Source organism: Kogia breviceps, chromosome 17 (genome assembly GCF_026419965.1).
Source record: "Kogia breviceps isolate mKogBre1 chromosome 17, mKogBre1 haplotype 1, whole genome shotgun sequence".
In the NCBI taxonomy this organism is placed as follows: Eukaryota; Metazoa; Chordata; class Mammalia; order Artiodactyla; family Physeteridae; genus Kogia; species Kogia breviceps.
The window spans coordinates 51,981,267-52,001,898 of NC_081326.1; positions in this window are offsets into that span (position 1 = coordinate 51,981,267).

The following is a 20,632-nucleotide window of genomic DNA, read 5'->3' on the forward strand; positions in this document are numbered from 1 at the left end:
CCTGTGCGTGACTTAAAAGCCTTCAACACAGCTTCCCTTTCTCTACCCTCCTCATGTTTGACATGGCTGATTGGAGATTGGAATAAATCTGGTGTTCTAGTAATGACTACTGCACTCGATTTCAACTTCCTTACCTCTGTACAGTGCTCCCTACCCTGTCCCACTACGTTCTTTTCCATCCATAGACTCGGTATCTGGTGTACAAGGGAAGAACTTTGGGTTTTTGACCAGCTCAGAAGACCAAACATCCAAACATCCTCATCTGTTATTCTTTTCCTATGTTTTTGGTCCAGTCCCCAGGTCTGGGTATGAACCCAGGTTCCGTTCTCATTCAGTCTAAGTAGGGTCCTTGTATTGTCTCCCCCTCTTTTCAGAGCTGGAGTCCTGACTTCAACTATTTGACTAGCTGGACCAGTTACCCTAAGACTGAACCAAGCTTCTGTTTGGGGGGTCATATTTATCGATCTCTTGTAAAGCAACTATTTCTTGCTTGGGAATCTATAATGTGCAGCAATCTCCTGGTTACTCCATCTTACCTTCTTGATTGAAAGCAACGCTGCTAACTAGTTCCAGAACCTCTGTTGTGAGAGTTGGGTCCTAAAACACTGTGTCTTGACCACACGGGCCTCCTCTTTGGAAAGATCTGGGAATCTGTTCCCTGACTCCCTCCTTCTTGTTTGAGTCTCAGTCTTGTCCTTATTCTGCCCTCTCTCCCAACTCTTCACCTCCCTTCTGGCACACTGTTGCATTTCAACCATCTGTTGAGTAATTATACAATAATTTGAGTTAATAAAGTATAAACACAGTAACATTCATTTATTATACAAATCTGATTTTAAGTACCACCAAATTTTAACTTCCAGACTTGAGTGGAACACAGTTTTAAATCCCTATCTGAGGCTCAGATTTACTTTCACTGATGTTATGTCAATTTCATGAGCTTTTCTGGAGTCAGGGTCTTCTTTTCAGTGCTGAATTAAGAACAACGATAGATCATACATGTATCCCTCACATGGATCAACGTACATTTCCCTGAACTTTCTTCCAATCAGAAGTGAGTGACTTTTATCTTTTTTTGTCCTTTAGCTTGGGCTAAAAACTGATTTTTTACTAGTAAATTTAATTTTACATAACCTTGGTTCTGTTACTTGCTCTAATGATCTGATCACTTTTGAAAGAGAATTGAAGCTACTCTAATGACAGCCTGTCTGAATACCTGACTCTTTATAAAACCACATTTGACCATTATGGAACAATATTTTAAGAGAGAAATATAATTTCTTTACATTTTACTCCCAAAGTTATTTGCTTCAAAATCGCATGTACCCTTGTTATGCCTGGAAATGAGAAAAAGCTCTGAGAATACTGCCTATGTTCTCTGATCCCCAGAGTCTTTAACATAATAATGATGCTTTCATTTATGTATCATTTTATGCATTAAAAATACTTCCATGTATGTTTTTCGTAGCAGCATAGTGAAATAAAAGAACATGAATTTTGGATTTATACAACCTTAGACTTAAATACTGACTAGCATCTTATCATCTATGAGGCCTTGGTCAAATTTCTTAATCTGTCTGAGTTCATTTCCTCAATTCAAAAATAGGGGTGATGCTATTTATTTGGAAAAGTTGTGAGGATTAAATCATGTAATATATGTACTGCTCCTGGCACATGGTAGGCTTTCAGCACATCCTGATTTGATAGGAACTTTGGAAGATTGAGAGGAGTTGGACTAATAACCAACATAAATAACTTGCAAAGACTTTTTATATGTGGAAGTGATAAGTATTTCCTTCTCACACATCAGTACAGGAAATGTTATTTTGGTTTAATTTTCTAACTCAAATAAAATCAGTCTCCTTGCCCCTACTCTCTAAGGAGGTGAGAAATGAAATCTCAGTCACGTGTTTTACTCCTTGGATTCCAAATTTGGAAGGGGGAAGAAGGATACTTATGTGCATATAGAAAGATGTGGGAGGTGGAATGGCCCTCCCTGTTCGTGTAGCTCCTTTTTCTGGAAAAGCTACTTTCCATTTTTCCCTCCACCACCTACCAAGCCCTGATGCTTTCTGCAAGCTCAGAAATGCATTCTCCAGCAATCCTAGGGAGGATGCATGGACCATATGTTTGGTCCCTAAAGACCTTTTCTGACCAGTTCTTGGCCTCCATGGGTATCCCACAAGGTATTACCATCAGGGATATTACCTACATTCATGGCATCTCCCCCAAGCCCCTAGAGCCTGCCTTGCCTGAGGAAACTTCCCTTTCACTGCTCTTCTTTCCCAGCACCAGCCTTTATCCTGTTCATCTAAGTGTCTTCACCTCAGATTTAGCCTGTGGGGGAGTTATTGCTTATGCATAGCAGATTTTACTTTCAAATCTTGGATTCTCTGAGGCAGAGAGGCCTGAGGTAGAGTACCAAGTTTTAGTCACTTTTGGGGGAAAAGGAAGAGAATAATAACAGATTCTTTTAGTACCCTATATTAGTGAAAATAATATATCCATTAACACAAGGACAAAACATCCTGCAATGTTTTAGTTTTTCCATCACTTTTATGATGTAAGTTCTTTAGGTATCACACCACGCTCACTAAGGAAAGCAATAGATCCTGGCCTCCTAGTCCGCGAGGATCTGTCCTTTCCTAGACTGCACCACTGCTTTGCTGTTAAGAGAGGAGGCCCTTGAGTGACTGGGGGTTCTGGCCAAAGTCCTCTGAGAAGGTGTTCACTCATTGCTTGGGCTCAAAACATCCATCATGAACATACATGATGTCTCTCAAGGCCTTCTCAGGACTAATCCCATCATGCTTCACATCCCTCTTCTGATTAGTCACCTTTAGAACCTCAACTGCCTATGTCGTCCATCACCAGGACTCATTACTATACTGTTCCCTTGTCCGTCTGCCTCCATTGTGTGACCCAGTCTTCCGCATGTCACAGGCTTCCTAAACCCTTCTGCTGTGCCTTCTGCCATTAGGAAAATTCCTTTCATCCTCATCCTTTTTTTTTTGTTTTAACATCTTTATTGGAGTATAATTGCTTTACAATGGTGTGTTAATTTCTGCTTTATAACAAAGTGAATCAGCTATATGTATACATACATCCCCATATCTCCTCTCCCTTGTGTCTCCCTCCCACCCTCCCTATTCCACCCCTCTAGGTGGTCACAAAGCACCAAGCACATCTCCCTGTGCTATGCAGCTGCTTCCCACTAGCTATCTATTTTACATTTCATAGTATATATAAGTGCATGCCACTCTCGCACTCACCCCAGCTTACCCTTCCCTCCCCCTGTGTCCTCAAGTCCATTCTCAACATCTGCATCTTTATTCCTGTCCTGCCCCTAGGTTCTTCAGAACCATTTTTTTTCTTTTTTTTTTAGATTCCATATATATGTGTTAGCATACGGTATTTGTTTTTTTCTTTCTGACTTACTTCACTCTGTATGACAGATTCTAGGTCCATCCACCTCACTACAAATAACTCAATTTCGTTCCTTTTTATGGCTGAGTAATATTCCATTGTATATATGTGCCATATCTTCTTTATCCATTCATCTGTCAATGGACACTTAGGTTGCTTCCATGTCCTGGCTATTGTAAATAGTGCTGCAATGAACATTGTGGTACATGACTCTTTTTGAATTATGGTCTTCTCAGGGTATATGCCCAGTAGTGGGACTGCTGGGTTGTATGGTAATTCTATTTTTAGTTTTTTAAGGAACCTCCATACTGTTCTGCTTAGTGGCTGTATCAATTTACATTGCCACCAACAGTGCAAGAGGGTTCCCTTTTCTCCACACCCTCTCCAGCATTTATTGTTTGTAGATTTTTTTGATGATGGCCATTCTGACTGGTTTGAGGTGATACTTCACTGTAGTTTTGATTTGCATTTCTCTAATGATTAGTGATGTTGAGCATTCTTTCATGTGTTTGTTGGCAATCTGTATATCTTCTTTGGAGAAATGTCTATTTAGGTCTTCTGCCCATTTTTAGATTGGGTTGTTTGGTTTTTGATATTGAGCTGTATGAGCTGCTTGTAAATTTTGGAGATTAATCCTTTGTCAGTTGCTTCATCTGCAAATATTTTCTCCCATTCTGAGGGTTGTCTTTTCATCTTATTTGTGGTTTCCTTTGCTGTGCAAAAACTTTTAAGTTCCATTAGGTCCCATTTGTTTATTTTTGTTTTTATTTCTATTTCTCTAGGAGGTGGGTCAAAAAGGATCTTGCTGTGATTTATGTCATAGAGTGTTCTGCCTATGTTTTCCTCTAAGAGTTTGATAGTGTCTGGCTTTACATTTATGTCTTTAATCCATTTTGAGTTTATTTTTGTGTATTGTGTTAGGGAGTGTTCTAATTTCATTCTTTTACAGGTAGCTGTCCAGTTTTCCCAGCACCACTTATTGAAGAGGATGTCTTTTCTCCATTGTGTATTCTTGTCTCCTTTATCAAAAATAAGGTGACCATATATGCATGGGTTTAATCTCTGGGCTTTCTATCCTGTTCCATTGATCTATATTTCTGTTTTTGTACCAGTACCATACTGTCTTGCTTACTGTAGCTTTGTAGTATAGTCTGAAGTCCAGGAGCCTGATTCCTCCAGCTCCATGTTTCTTTCTCAAGATTGATTTGGCTATTCAGGGTCTTTTGTGCTTCCATACAAACTGTGAAATTTTTTGTTCTAGTTCTGTGAAAAATGCCATTGGCAGCTTGATAAGGACTGCATTGAATCTGTAGATTGCTTTGGGTAGTATAGTCATTTTCAGAATGTTGATTCTTCCATTCCAAGAGCATGGTATATCTCTCCATCTGTTTCTATCATCTTTAATTTCTTTCATCAGTGTCTTATAGTTTTCTGCATACAGGTGTTTTGTCTCCTTAGGTAGGTTTATTCCTAGGTATTTTATTCTTTTTGTTGCAGTGGTAAATGGGAGTGTTTCCTTAATTTCTCTTTCAGATTTTTCATCATTAGTGTATAGGAATGTAAGAGATTTCTGTGCATTCATTTTGTATCCTGTTATTTTACCAAATTCATTCCTCATCCCATTTTTGCCCATTCCTAGTCCCTTCATCTTCTTTTTCTAATAGAACCCTAGCTTTCCCATTATGACACTTACTCTCCTTCAATCCTTTTAAGTGGAGGATGTGCTTTCTTCCTAACATTCTTACCTCCTTCTAGAAGTAGGATCAATATTTCCCCTTTTACTCCTCTTATTTCCTTATTGATTCCAACAAAGTAAATTCAGAAAATGTCAGCCAGTTTTAAGTTGTCACCTGCACTTTATCATTCCAGTCCATAGGCCTTGGGAATAATGATGTTGCCATACAAGGTGTCCTCAACACCTATTTCAATGGCAGGAGAAGGAAAAGCATTTGTGCTTAGGTTGTCATAGGAGCAGAATCTGCATTTGGACTGAGAATTGGTATCATACATCAAAACAGTATCTGGCAACCAAAATGATTTTTGAGTAAAAAGTGAAAAAAATGTTTCTATGAGCTTTTCCATTACCTTTGGAGTCCTCTTCATAGGTTAAAAAATATTACATTTTTCATAAATTTACTTTTTGTTAATTACCTAACTATGTTCATAGATGAACAAAACAAACAAAAGGAACAAAGGAACAAAGCAGAAGAAGATAAGTAAAGGAAACAAGTGATAGTCTCTTATGTTCCATATTAAATATAGGACCATGGGAAGGTCTTTTACTAAAGGGTATATTATCACAAGTAATTGCTATCTACTGAGTATATATTTTGCTAGATGTTGTTTAAGCACAAATGCAATATACCCTTTTAAAAAATTTGAGCTTTACAGTCTGAATAGCAAAATAATAATTTCCAAGATGCAACTGTAATAGCAGCTGTTTTCTCAGTTAAAAATTAAAAAATAAAACTATTTTTTGGTTATTGGTTGGGGTTTTGATAGATTACAAAGAAATAATTTAGCTGTCTTGTTCTGAGAGGTTATGGTTTTGTTGGATTGATTGTTTTCCAGACAGTTCCCCGACAGACACTGGCTTAAGATCTCAACCTGGATCAGATGAGCAAGGAGCATGTTTTGCCACCAGATGGAAGCCTGCAGTAATCAGTGAAGTCAGGTTCCTGTCACCAGCCATGTGTCACCCAGGTAATGAAAGCCCCTATTGTACACTGAGCACTATTTCCAGAAAAAGCATTAGTTAAAATTGGCTAATCTTTGCTCTGCATGTATTCTCTCAACCTGATTACGTTATTTTCTTGGAAGAAAATGAGGTACTAGGATCAAAACATTAGACTCAAAATGAGATGTTTTCCATATTCATAATCCTTAGGTCATTGCCATATTCAGAACTATATTAGACAATAAAATTTAAAAAGCCCTTTTTCATTCCGAGTTGCTCAATTTTAGTAACTGTTGAATTTCACACCACCATTCCTTACCCTTGCACCAATTTCCTACAGGAAACATAGAAACTTAATTATTGACAGACCAAATATTTGCATCCTTTGGAAACCAGAATATTCCATAATTTAAGTACTTAGCAAATATTTTCCCTAAAACCAGATTTTGCACTTAGTTGTGGGTTGCATTTAAAAATAGCAGTGTAACCTTTTCAAACTGCAGTTGGAATCTTTATCTTTTTTGAGGTCTGCGTATATGTTATGAATTCTTCCTTTTTAAAATGTTTACTCTTTGCCGAGTTTTGCCATTTCTTCTTTATGTGCTATAAAATATCAGCTTATAAATTAATACGCTCCTACGGGTACTATTGTCTTTCAATATATGAGTAATTTCTATGCCATGTGGATGTATTTGTAAAAGCCACCTATTAAGGTTGTGCTGTGTAAAAGGATCTTGTTTCAGAGTATCCATATATGGTTTTATTTTCTCTTGCTTAATCTGCAGCTCTCTGAAAAAGGTGTACTTGAAAGACATCTCATTTGCTGTAAAGAAGCTGCCCCTTAACAGGGGCAGCCTTCTTTAGGGAAATACAAACTATCATATGCAAATATTTTGAGAAATTGAAAGCACTATGAAAATAAAAAACATTGTTGTTATTATTTTCTTATAGCTTATAGATGACTTGCATTTTAAGAATTACCTTTGTGAAGTCTCCCAGGTCACTAGTATCATGGAAGTAACTGTCTGGGTGAGACTTTCCAGTCGGATTTTTATCTGTCAAAACAAGGTTGTTCAAGATGGCTTCTTTCCCTGAGAGTGGCAGAAGCTAGAGTCCTTTCTATGCTTTTCCAATGACCACTCCATTTCAGAACATTATTGTGAAGAGGGAATGGGATTTGTGAAAAGGGCATGAGATTAAGAAACAGAAGATAGAGTCTCTGCTCTGTTACGATCTCCTATATAACTCTGGGCAAATCATAGAGCCTGTTTGAGACTCAGTTTCCATATCTATAAAATGAGGATGAATATACTTGCTTTACCTAGTTTTTAGAATTAAAAATAATCATGGATTTCAAAGTGCTACAGAATGATGGTTATTACTAAGACTTATTTATTGATGTATTGTTTTTCATCAGAGTCATGCACCCAAACTGCACCATTTTAAAATTACTGTCACTAAACTATATTTTAGTATTATTCCATTAGCCAAATTTGAGGGATGTTATAAGAAAATCAAAACACTTGTCTATTTGCTTTACGGTAAAAAAGTAATTGAGGAAAATATTTGCACCTCACATAGAGGCCTTATTGTGGGAAGTAGAGATGTGACACTTTTTTTTTAGAATATATGGGTTTCTTTTATTTATTTATTTATTTAAAAATTTTTGGCTGCACTGCTTGTGGGATCTTACTTCCTTGACCAGAGGTTGAACCTGGTCCCATGGCAGTGAAAGCACCAAGTCCTAACCCCTGGACTGCCAGGGAATTCCCCTATCTGGGTTTCTTTTAAACATGGCTTTCTAATTTTTTCCTTTTTTTTTTTTAAAGTCAGATGACTGATCACGTTTTCCTCTTCACACCAGCTTCTAGGGACCTCTGAGTTAAATTCATGGTTTATATCTAGCAGAGTATGTATGACTTTATGATGTGTATTTTAATCTCACCACTGTCTTCAACTAATTATTTTTGGCTGTATTTTCCTTTTCTTCACAATTTCCTCTCTTTATATAAATATAAAAAACAATTTCCTCTATAAGACATTTGAAGTAAATATAAAACTTGCTAGCAGATACTGAATACTTACTAATCGCTAGACCCTATGATGAGCACTATATAAAGAGTATCTAATTTATTGTTTGCCATGAAAAAAGTGTTATTTCCTATATTTTACAAATGAAGAAACTAAGGTTTAGAAAGTTTAATTCACTCATTCAGTGGCCTTCCACTGATAAATGGAGGGTGCTGAATTTTAACACAGATTTATCTGACTCCAAAATTCATGATGATTAGTCATTATACTATACTACATTTTGATATTACTTATAATAATGTAACAAATGACTACTATTGTATGATTTTCAAAGATTTTTGATGTAGTAGAATATTTAATCTTTATCAAGAGCATACACAATTTAAAAAACATTAGGTGTTTTGACTCTATTATTCATATCTTTGCTTGGAAATTTGATAGAGCAAATCTTTTGTCACATCTTTCCTTTACTGCCCCAAATGATATCGAGATCTGTCTCTATATGTGACTTGGTATGATACCCAAGACAAGTGCATGCCTCTAAATGACATACAGAGAAATACATCTAGCAATCCCCTTTTAGAATGTAGCAAATACTGCCTGGCACTTTCTAGCCATCTTCTGTTATGCTTCGTTCTTTTAAGTTGTACTTCAGATGCCTTTGCTACTGCCTTTCTTTTCATGACCTTCAAATGTCATTATCCATTGTCATATTTTTCTGTTTATATTTGTTTAAGTGGAAATGTTCTCTTTAGTCTCCTTTCCTTTTGGTACACGGTAACTGCCCTGAAGGGGTCTGTTTCTTTCCAAAGTCATAGACATGGTTGTAAATAAAAAGGTTGAGAAAATGTAGGCCACACATGGTTGATAAAAAATGATTAACAGCAAGATCCTGGCTGCGGTAGTGCGAAGATGATGTTTGACATCACAATAAGGAAATCATTGTGGAGTGAATAACTTCTGAACTGGGTTCATATTGAGGGGAGTGAGCATCTTGAGGATGGAGTGCTCAGGATATGAAAGGCTTTTCCTCCCCAGCAAAACCACATAAAACCCCTCCTAGAGTAGGTTCTTCTCAGAAGAGAGAAGAGCAATGTTCACAAAGCCTGGTAGATAGATTCAGACAATTAGGGAAGTCATTTCCAGAAGAATTGGTAACCTAGGAGTCATTTTCAGGAGAATTGAAGGAGACAAGATCTCCATGACTTTAGCTTTTGAACCGATCTGTGTAGTAACTAGTAGTGTTGGGAACAGCTGGAACTATACGCATTAATTCATAAAAACTCTTAGAGTGATCATTTGGAACATTATCTTCAGAAAGAATGAAATGTCTTTGCGACTGCACTGTCTTTTCAGTGCATATTCACATGAGACGTGGATCAAGATGGAACACAACATAGGGCCTGCCAAGGATCCCAAATTAGACCGTGAAAAAAAGAGGATAAGAAAAGAACCAGCAGGGAAATTTTTCCCTCAGCCAGAGTTTGCGAAAAGTTTCATTAAACACTTATTGAAGTTGAATTAGAAGTGAATTTCACAACTTTGTCTTTTATTCTTTATAATTTGTTTTTGTGCAGGGCCATTTTATCCATTACGTAATATAGGCACAATTTGTAGGGCTATAAACTTTCAGATGACCTACAAACATACGTACAACCAGAAAAATGACTCTAGAATTGGAAATCTTGGAAATTAAAAGAAGTTAACATTTAAGGAACTATCCATAGAGCATAACATTTTATCATTTGTTTAACTGCAGCTTAACTCAACTGTCATATCTTAGGATAGAGGTAAAATAACAAGGAAAAATGAAATGAAATATTTGTTCTCAAATAAGCAAAATTGTGAAAATCTCTCCAAAATCTTTTATAGTAAAAATATTCTTAACGTGTGATGGCATTTAAAAATATCCTTGATATAATATACAGGGAGACTGTTAAAATTAAGAAGGTTAAAATTAGGAAATTTAAAATTGTTGTCATAAACAATTCAGAATAGGTTAATGTGCATGTATGATTGTTTTAGTTTTCTATTTCTATGTAAAAAATTACCACATATTTGGCAGATCAAAACAAAACACATTTTTTATTCCATAGTTTCCCTGTGCTAGGACTCAGTGCATGGGTTCGTTGGGTCCTTTGTTCAGAGTCTAACCAGGCTGAAATAAAGGGGTGGTTGGGCCTGTGAGCTCATCCAAAGATTTAATTAACTCAATTGTCTAAGATGGAGTCACCATGAGAGTGACATTCTATCATTTTTGTTATATTATGTAACATAGTCAAGAGAATGGTTGCCCATCACCTTTTTTATAGTCTATTGGTAAGAAGCAAGTCACAGGTCTTGCCCACACTCAAGGGGAAGAGATTATGCAAATAAGGAGTGAACCATACATCCTAAGGTGTCTTATTGGGTTAACTCTAAGATGTGTCTGTCTCAATGATTGAGGCAAGCTTTATTTATTTTTTTTTAAGATTTTGTTCTCTAGTATGGTTTCTGTTATTGTCAATTATTTCTTTAGTTGCTTTTATAAAGTTCTGAAATAAACAACCCTTTCACCTATGTTAAAGGTGGATATTAGAACCAGTTCAGCCTGTAGTAGGTGCAGAATTCATGAACTGCAGAGATTTTTTTGACGAGAAGAGAAGAGATACAGAATTGAGTTGAGAAAGATTTGTTCTTGTCTGGATGTGTCTCCTGTTCCCAAGCCCTCATGCTCCAAGTGTTCCAAGAGATTTCTTGGTAAACTTTAGTTGAGAGCTTTACCTGAGCTCTTAGAGCAGGTTTAAGGCATTAAACTAGCAGAGCATTCAAGACTAAGACAAAGGCATCAGTTAGGACTGAAAGTAATATTGTTTACTAGTTGTAAGCTTATCCTGGTAACGTTGCTGACCGAAAACGTCTATCTTCCTCTGACTCAGAGTCTTTTCTGTTCCTGTTTCTTTCATTTCCTCAAATCCCTGTCTCTTCTACTTTTTGTCTTTCTTACTCATAACCTCTAATAACCAGTTTGGCTTTCATTTGATCATTTTATCGCTTTAACATTTTAATACTCTTCTAATATTTGTTTCTCATACTTTATGTTTTTGTCTGTTTGGGCTACTGTAACAAAATAACATAAAGTGGATGGATTATAAACATTTATTCTCACAGTCTGGAGGCAGGGAAGTTTAAGATGAAGGTATCAACAGGTTCAGTGTCTGGTTTCAGGTTCATAGGTAGATGGGGCCATCTTCCCTCTGTCCTTTCATGTTGGAAGGGGTGAGAATCTTGCTGTAGCTTCTTTTATAAGGAGACTGATCCCATTCACAAAGGCTCCACCCTTATGACCTGATAAACTCCTAAAGGCCCTAAATTCAAACATCATCACATTGGGGATTAGGTCTCAATATATGGATTATGAAGGGTCACAGATATTCAGTCCATAGTACTATATTATTCCATCTTTTTAGGATTATTACTTTCTTACATCAGTAGTGAGAGAGAGTGAGTACATGTGTGCGTGTGTGTGTGTGTGTGTGTGTGCATGTTGTGTGTATATATGCTTACATGGCTGTGTATAAACTTGTTACGCTAAATTAGATGTCCTTACATTTGTGTGATTGAGCACATATGTCCTCTTTCACTCTGAGATGGAGTCAGAGTCACCTGAGTCATGGTGAGAGTAATGATTCCTGGGACATACCTGCCCTTGGAAAGAGTCTGGGAACTGGAGCAGGGGCTTTATTGGAGAGGTCTAACTTGTAGTCAGGACTTCACAGATGGAACAGGATTCCTAAGGATAAAGTGAAACTTGGTGAATCTCAGAAACAATGGAGAGTTTGTTTTCTTGGATGAGATTCTTGGCTTGTTGAAAGGCACAGGGTTTTCAGGAGCAGAAATGTACATTTAACAGCAGTAGCAAATTTTTGAGATGAAGGTGAGGACGGCTAGAAAGGAGTATCTGTGGGTGATATTATTAGTTTCAAACCTAGCACTTTTGGAATCTAGCAATGAAGCAATCCTATATGATAGGTAGTTCTATTTGCTGGCACCATAAAACATTAAGATAGCTGTATATGTTCCTGGCTCCCAGTTAAAATTCCGACTCAGAGGAAATGAGCTATGTATATTTAGAAAACAGTCACTTCTCTGTAGGAGTGCTTTACACCACAACCATCTGAAGAACTTTCAAATTTAGTATATTTTGGTGTCAGAGCAAATAAAACCACTTTTTTAATGAGTGAAAATTTCTAGTCTTCTCCATTTTTATTTTCTCTTCTACCAGTTATTGCAGATGCTTGAGCTAGCCTCTTCAGCTGAAAATTGATGGATACAGAGCTAGCCACATGGAATGTTCATATGATCTTTGCCATCTGTCTTTAAATGTAACACCCCAGCATGTGTCTCTAAGTAACATAATAAGAAACTCTCTACCTGGAATCACAAATCAAGCTTCAAATCTACATTTTTCAAACATATAGATTATGGAAAGATCAAGAACTAAAGAGGAAGAAAGATCATTTACGTATGGAAAATATATAAATATTATAAAAGAAGAAAGGAAAGTGAAATAAAGTAGGAAATTAATTGAACAGCAGCAAAGAGATGAATATTTTCCAAGAACAATATATTCCTCCCACTCTAAAGCTGGGAAGCTTTATTTCCTCCCCTTATTTCAAAATTACTGGGAGAACCTTTTCAGAGATAATACATTTTATTGGTTCAGTTAAAAAATATTCATTATACTGGATGTACATAAATCTGAATATAGTTGTTTTAAGCCTTTATTAAAATTGCCTATCCTTAAATACTATATATGTTAAATTATACTATATTTTAAATAGACCATCACAAATAGTTTGGAATTGTCACTGAATTTTGAGTGAATAAGAAGAGTTTTAGAATGACTTAAAATTAACTTTATGTGCGTTGAATCTCCTTTTAAATATATTTTTAAAAAACTGGTATAATCATATTCAAACTAAAAGAGACTCAATGAACTGATACGAGAAAAGCAGTTGCATCCTAGAACATCATAAAATGAGTGGGATTCAAAATTAATTAAGCTCCACTCTTACTTGTAGGGAGAGTTCTAATTAGAAGATTCTCCTTAGAGAGTATAATGTTGCATCATCAAATTTTAGTTCCCTCTTAATATATCCTGGATATGAACCTTCAATTAAGGAAATCCATGTCCAAAATCTCCATTTAAGAGAGTAGGTTTGTACTATCTCTTTTTTTGCAGTACGCGGGCCTCTCACTGCTGTGGCCTCTCCCGTTGTGGACGGAGCACAGGCTCTGGACGCGCAGGCTCAGCGGCCATGGCTCACGGGCCCAGCCGCTCCGCGGCAGGTGGGATCTTCCCGGACCAGGGCAAGAACCCGTGTCCCCTGCATTGGCAGGCGGATTCTCAACCACTGTGCCACCAGGGAAGCCCCTATCTCTTAAACTAAGTGGAACTTTGGGAACTCCCCAATGCTGTTTCAGTTCCTAAGGGAACATTACGGTGAAGCAGTTTGTAGTCTACATAATATTCTTTAAAGGCAGAAAGTGCTTCCTCTATATCCATACTTTGTTTTTTCATGAAACATTAGAGTCCATAAAGGGTAAATCTTTATTCAACCCAGACAGAAGTTGGTAATTATGTAGAGAACAAAGACTTTATCTTATTTGAGTTGTTTTCATATTTTGAAACATTTTATCTGTGACTTAGAGAAAAAATGCAGATGCTTAGCTTGACTCAGAAATTTTAGACGGAATGAGAGGATATGTAAAGCTAGGTCTAATAGCAGTGCTTTTCCTGTTGCTGAAAGAAGAAAGTCTCCCATATAAAGTCATTAGAGTTTGACACTGAACATAAATCCAGAGTTGGAAGACTCTAAGTTGCAAGACTGATGATCTATCAAGACTGGAAGTCAACTATTCAATGACTAGGTGTCACTGAGAGAAATACTCTTACCCTAGAGAACACACAGAGAAGTATATTTCAGGGTAAAGCCCTACATAACACCAAAAGTAAGTTATATATTGAGTCAGGAACAAATGGGAACTTGTGATGACTTTCTTCACTAAGGTAAACTGACTTTTAAAAAATGAATTAACTTCTTAACATAAAAGTTTATCGTCATTGATAAAATGGAAAACAGAATACTGGTTGGGAAAATATCTGAACTTACCACACATTAAACAGAACCAATTTAAATAAAGTACATAAATCCTCTTAATGGGCATTTTCAAAATTTAGAATATTATTATAGCTTTTATGTTTGCTGTGAAAACAGCAGTGTCTGGTTTTCTATTGTTTCGTAGTATGTTTCTAATTGATGCCACAAAGGTGAGGGGCTGGCCTTCTTGCATTTACAAAAGCTGTAATTGGGAATATGCTTTCCTATTTGTTGATTCAATAGGGAAGAAGGAGAGAGAAATAACATTGAGTAAATGAAGGGAGTTATTAAGTTGCTCAGATGAGACAGTATAATGAATGGGGAAATAAAAAAGATTTTTGGGTGAGATTAAATTAGCTGTGTAGCCTTACAAGTAATTTGAACTTTCTGATTCTTAATTTCTTTACTTAATTAAAATAAGTAAGTAAAATATTTTAAGTAAAATAAGGGTGATAACACACAATTGGACAGGTGGCTGTGATGTGTATATGTATAATGTTTGCAAAAATGTTTCTGTGAAAAATGATAATGATTTTTGTGATTGATATATCCAGGTATCTGGAGTTTATTGGAGAAAATGAAAGGTGATTATCCTGGATACCTTGAAATTATAGACAAAGAAAATCCACAGTTGGATCTTGTTCTCTTTGAGAACAAAGATAAAACTTGATAATACAGAAGAGCTTACTTGGTTACATTTTACAGTTAGGAATAAAGTTTGAGGCATTTTGTTCTATGGGTATCCCATTATTCGGGCCATTCTGTCACCTGGGTTGTATCGCATTGCCTTATCTGCTAGGTTTGGTTGGGCCACTTAACTGAAACTTTTTCTAGCAGGGAAGTAGAATATGAGGTGAATTCTCAACTTAAGAGAATGATCTCATGATAAAATTAATTGATTATTTTATCTTGGCACATTTGGAAGTTTCTGGTATAATATGAAAAAGTTATAAAGTCTTGAAAGATGGTATTTCTCATTTCATTTGTCCCAGTGGATACATAAGAGCAATAATAACATAAGAGAGGAGTCTAATAAGCCCCCCCAGCAAATGATAAGATCTACGATTTGTGTGTGAATTTAGGGGTGAAAGGATGGAGAAGACTGTCTAGCCTGATTTAGTTTTTTGTGGCCCAGCTAATACATTAGGGAATTAAAGTAGAGTTTGGAATCAAAGCCCCAGCTAATATGTAAAGTGTTTATCTCCTTCTCTTTGTTCTTTGTAAACACACATCACTGAGGAATATTTTATGGAGGGATGGCCCTTTACAGACAGAATATAGATTTGAGATCTTAGGTTCCTAATATCTCTGTCTACATATTTATATAGGTACATTATTTATCTGTAAAATAGGATGTATAATGTCTACTTAATTTCTTTTCTTACCTTACATAGAGTGAGACTTTCATGTTGAAGAGGTTTTGAGAAAAGTTGACTATTCAATACTAGTCTCAGGTCACTAGCAAGAACTTTAGTGAAAATTGTACAAAGGAGAGAAGATAGGAAGAAGCCTTCTTTCACCTTTCCCTAGCCCTATGTTTACCTCCTTTTGCTTTTCTTTTAAAATTAGAGGAATGGAAATGAATTTATATAATTTTTTTTTCTTTTCAAAGCTTGCTTTCATTGTGACCTCAGTGACAGTAATTCAATTGGAGTTGAAAGACCATGCATGTAAGTGGTTAAGAGCAGGGATTCTGGAGCCAGCCTGTTGGGTTTGAGCCTTGTCGTTGCCACTTACTCTGAGCTTTGAAAAGCCATTTAGCATCTCTGTTCCACAGTTTCCTTTATGTCAGAAGGGGATAATTCCATGGGGTTGTTGTGAGGATTAATTGAATTATTTCATGTGTAATACTGAGAATAGTGTCTGACACTTCCTAAGTTCTCAGAAATTGTCAGCTTTTTCCCTCTTATTCTTATTACTGTAAAGACAGCCATTTATTTTTCCAGGAAGTTTATGACAGTCCCAGGCTGATCAACTGATTTTTAAACTTGTAGGGAGAATGTGGAAGGATATTTGAAATAAGTCACTTAGTATTTGGAGTACAAGTGCCTTCAGCAGAATTATGGCATTCTGACCCAGAATAAACTAAGAAATTTCTCCATATTATCTTTAATGAGTTCAGCGTTGGTGGGAGGTACAAAAGTTTTTAGAATTTATTCTGTAGGACAAATTGAAATCAAATTAACTGAAGAAGACTGTCATAGAAAGAGATTGCAACAGCTAGTGTGGTATTGGATGCTGAACATGGCTAAGTAGTATATAGCATCATGACGATGCTCCTACATGTGCCTAAGTCTATTGTATATTTAATTTGAATTCATCTCTGTATCTAGGAACTGAGGCTATTAAACATTCTTCCCTTCAGTTAGAAAAGTCAGAATGTTAGGTTTCTTATTGATATAGTGTCTAGAAGAGAGAACTAAAGCTTTAAAATTAAGCAACCAGTTGTACTTTTGATTGGCAGATTGTGCCTTGGAAGAAAAATCCTCCTGCACCTCTCTTTTTGTCTGCCCTGTTGTCTTTCCTCTAATGACTTCATATATTTCACAAATTATACATATAATAGTTTTAAAAGGATATTCAGTAAATAAGAAATTTGCATTAATTGAATTGTCCACAGAACGAAAACAATATTGTTCATTTATAAATTTCACCAATAAATATTTAGTGTGGATACTCTTTTAACCATTGGGATATAGTGGTGAGCAAGAAAAAGACCCCCTTACAGTGACATGAGATTGAAGACATACGTATAATTAGCATACAAAAATGGTAATTTCAGAAATTGCTCAATTTGATGGAAGAAGTTAAACAGGATAATATGATAAAGAAAATAGAGTAAGTGGAGACAGAAATAGGATGAATCTTGTCTTCAAAGAAAACCCCGATAATACCAAAATAATAATTCCTCCCCTAGGCTAATTTCCTGTGGAAAACACTATTTGATCACTACCTGATAACCTTTCTTCTTTTTATCCTTAGCTAACTAGCAAACTTAGGTTTAAATTTAGCATTTGGGGGCAATATACTTCAATATGAACTGGGTGAATCTTGATTATTTTCAGCTAATCATGTTAATTCCATTCCCCTTCACTATTAATTGGCTTAGGAATAATAATCATCTAACATAATTCTGAGTCATTAGACTTGGAGGAATATCTATTAAGGTGTTCTGGAAACAATTTCTTCTATATTTACAAAGGGGTAAAAGTATGAGACATTCTTCTTGCCTTTGAGCTGTGTTGTGCGAAGATGTAATGTATGGAGTCGCTACAGCCATCTTGTAACTGTGAAGGGACTAGTTTCAAAGCCACAGACAATATATTGAGGGTGGCCAAGGTGAAAGAAGGAAAGACCTGGGCCTTTGATAGTTTTGATGAGTTATAAAATAAACAACCTTAAAAGGAGCCTATCTCAATATTTCTCATGAGGTGAGATATTTAGGGAAGCCATTTTGAGTTTTTGAGGTTTTTTTTTTTTTTCCCCAGTCCAAAGCATCCTAATTGATTTTTTCTTTTGCAGTATTAACATCTATTTTCCCTTTCCCAAACATGCTTCTCATGCACAGCAGGTTTCTGGGTTGATTGGTATATAATGATACCTGACCCAATAGAATAATGGTTTTTCTTAAAAACCATTATAAGAAAAATGATGCTCTACACAGTACATAACAGAAACATCCTAATTGATTTGAAACTACAATTCTGCCCCTGAACTGAATAAGGTTTGTAAAATTCTTCCCAATAACCTCAACCTGTATTTCTAGTATTATTTCCTTCCCTATCTATACATTCATCTATTATAGTACCTTATGCTTGAAAAATCTTTTTATATTTCTTCACCTTCTCATTGTTATCCTTAAAACTCAGCCATCATCTTCCCCTGGCCTAGCTTTTCCTAATTCCCTGAGGAAGAATGATTGTTTTTCTCTCTTCTTGCTGCCATAGAACATTATTATCTCCTCTAGCACAGAAGTTTTCCTCTCATTTTGCATCTGTATTTACATTTCTACTTACCTGGGCTTCTTAAGGGCATTTAAGTCATTTTATTTATGATCATATTTCCCCACTGTGTTGGTATGATGTAAATACTGATCATATATGGTACAAATGTGAAAAATGAGGTGCTGGATGGAGGGTTGATTGCTCTCCAGCGTTACTGGTTTCTCGTGCAATAAACTCTTTGGCCAGGTAATATATGACAGTCAAGAGTCTGAAGACTGTGAAGATTTAAAGATGCCTGGGCTCCAGTAAGAAGAGGAGGCATTAGTGACAACTCAGGCAGAAGAATAATGACTAAGACTGGTTTTGATTTTTAGTCATTATTTTCTGCTTGTACACAGCGTAAGAGAATTATTAGTGGTCTTGTCTGGGGAGACTCTCCTGTGTACTGTCTCTTCAGAAAAATTCAAAAGCATCTTATTCTATGAGTGGGTTTCTCCTCCCAATTCATTTTGGAATATCAGCAGCAGCACAGCCAGCACTTCTTTATGTGTCAGCACTGTCCACAGTTAATTTTAAAACCAAACACTGCAGCTCTGCATTTAGTATAGATTATTAGGAAATGTGTTTGACTACCATGATTTCATGAAACAAAGCTAAGCATTTACTGTCACCTTTGCCCAGATCTTTTATAAGCAGAGACAGATCCAATTTGTGAAAGTATGAGGAAAGAAAAATTCATAAGTTTTAAAAAAGGAGAGAGAAAGCGGGCTTGAGAACAGTTGGTTGTTGCTTTGATCATTATACGCTCCTTCAAGGCTTTTGTCATCTTTGGGACTAAAGTCAGCTCAAGTTTCTGAATATCAGATTCCATTTCTTTATGTCTAAAGTGAGGAGAATTATACAAAGGACTTCTAAGGACTTCTTCAGGATCAGACCTTCTAAGATGGGAGACTCAGATTTTCTCTCTTCTATTGGAGAGACATCTTGCATTGCATTGCATTGCATCTTGCATCTTTATGTTGAGCCTGATCAATTACTACTAATAAAACTAAGGAAAAATGAAAAATTATCTTTTGCTTAATCATTATAGTTATTTTTAGTGAGTGGCATTAATATCATGTTGGGATTGAATATTGTATACAGAGAGCAAAATATAAAGACTGTAACATTCACTCTTAACAGTTTGTCATTTTGTGATTCTAAGAAATTTCAGAACTGTACACAAGGTGTCAAAAGTTACATATAATACAATGACTCTGGGAATTCTTAATGATCGGTGTGTTGCTGAGAAGTATTTCTTCTCTTGGGGAATTTTCTCATTAAGCAAATGCTTTCCCACAGTGATATATTTTCCATTTGGAATAAACTGCACTTCAGAAGTTAGAGAATTACTAATGGGCTTCGTGTACCTTTTCTTACTGCAGTGAAAATGCTGTATTCAAGAGGAAATCTTTCAAGAGAGTAGAGTAATAGAGTGATGTTTATATTTGGAAGATGAATGATCTTAGTGTGAGTTCCTCTTCTGACATTTCCTCTAGAGTTTAAGAGTTCTCACTTTTCTGGGTCAGCTCAGAAAACTGAACACATAAGAAATGGAATTGAGCTATACTTTTCATCCTCAGCATTAATGACCTGGGATGAGATTTGCATTTTAGGGTAAAAAATCAGAACTGTCTTAGCAATTACAATTACTCTTTCACAGTGTTCACAGCAAGTGAAAGATTTGCACAGCATTTCAACTGCAAGTTAGAAAAGGTCAGGATGATTGGAGCATTATTTAAATTCAGAAATGATTAAAAACAATAAATGGCATACTTTATTCAGTGGGTCAGGTAACTTGCAAAGGGAAGTCTTGTGAGGAGACAGGGAAAACCCCTTTCATCTAACAGTTAAAAAGCCTGAGCTTTCCTACAGGCCTGGCCCTTACTTAGTAGCAGAGAAGCTTTGGGAGGTCTGCACACCTTCTTCGGGCACAGGCTTCTCATCTGTGAAATAACCTCATGACGTCATGACATAGTCCAAGTCCAGTCTCTTCCAGTATTGATAATTCATCCTTTCCTTTTGCAGAGTCATTTTGCATTTGACTCAGAGGGAATGAAGATTGATGAAAGGTTCTTATTAAACAATCATTTTAAAATAAAATTAAAGTACTTTAAACAATGATTCCATATCTACTATGTCCCAGTCACTCTTCTAGATGTTGGGGGCACATTCCTACTTGCATGCTCCCTGCCTTCTAAGTGTTCTTAGTTGGTATTTGGAGTGTACGGATGACTGTATAAGAAGTTTGTTTATGATGTCACCCTTTCTTTGTTTAGGATAGGAAAGCAATGCAAGATCAGGAAATTAGCGACAAAAGGATTAACTTCAGAAAGGGTGTAGTAGATATTTTATTTTGGGAATTGTCAAGG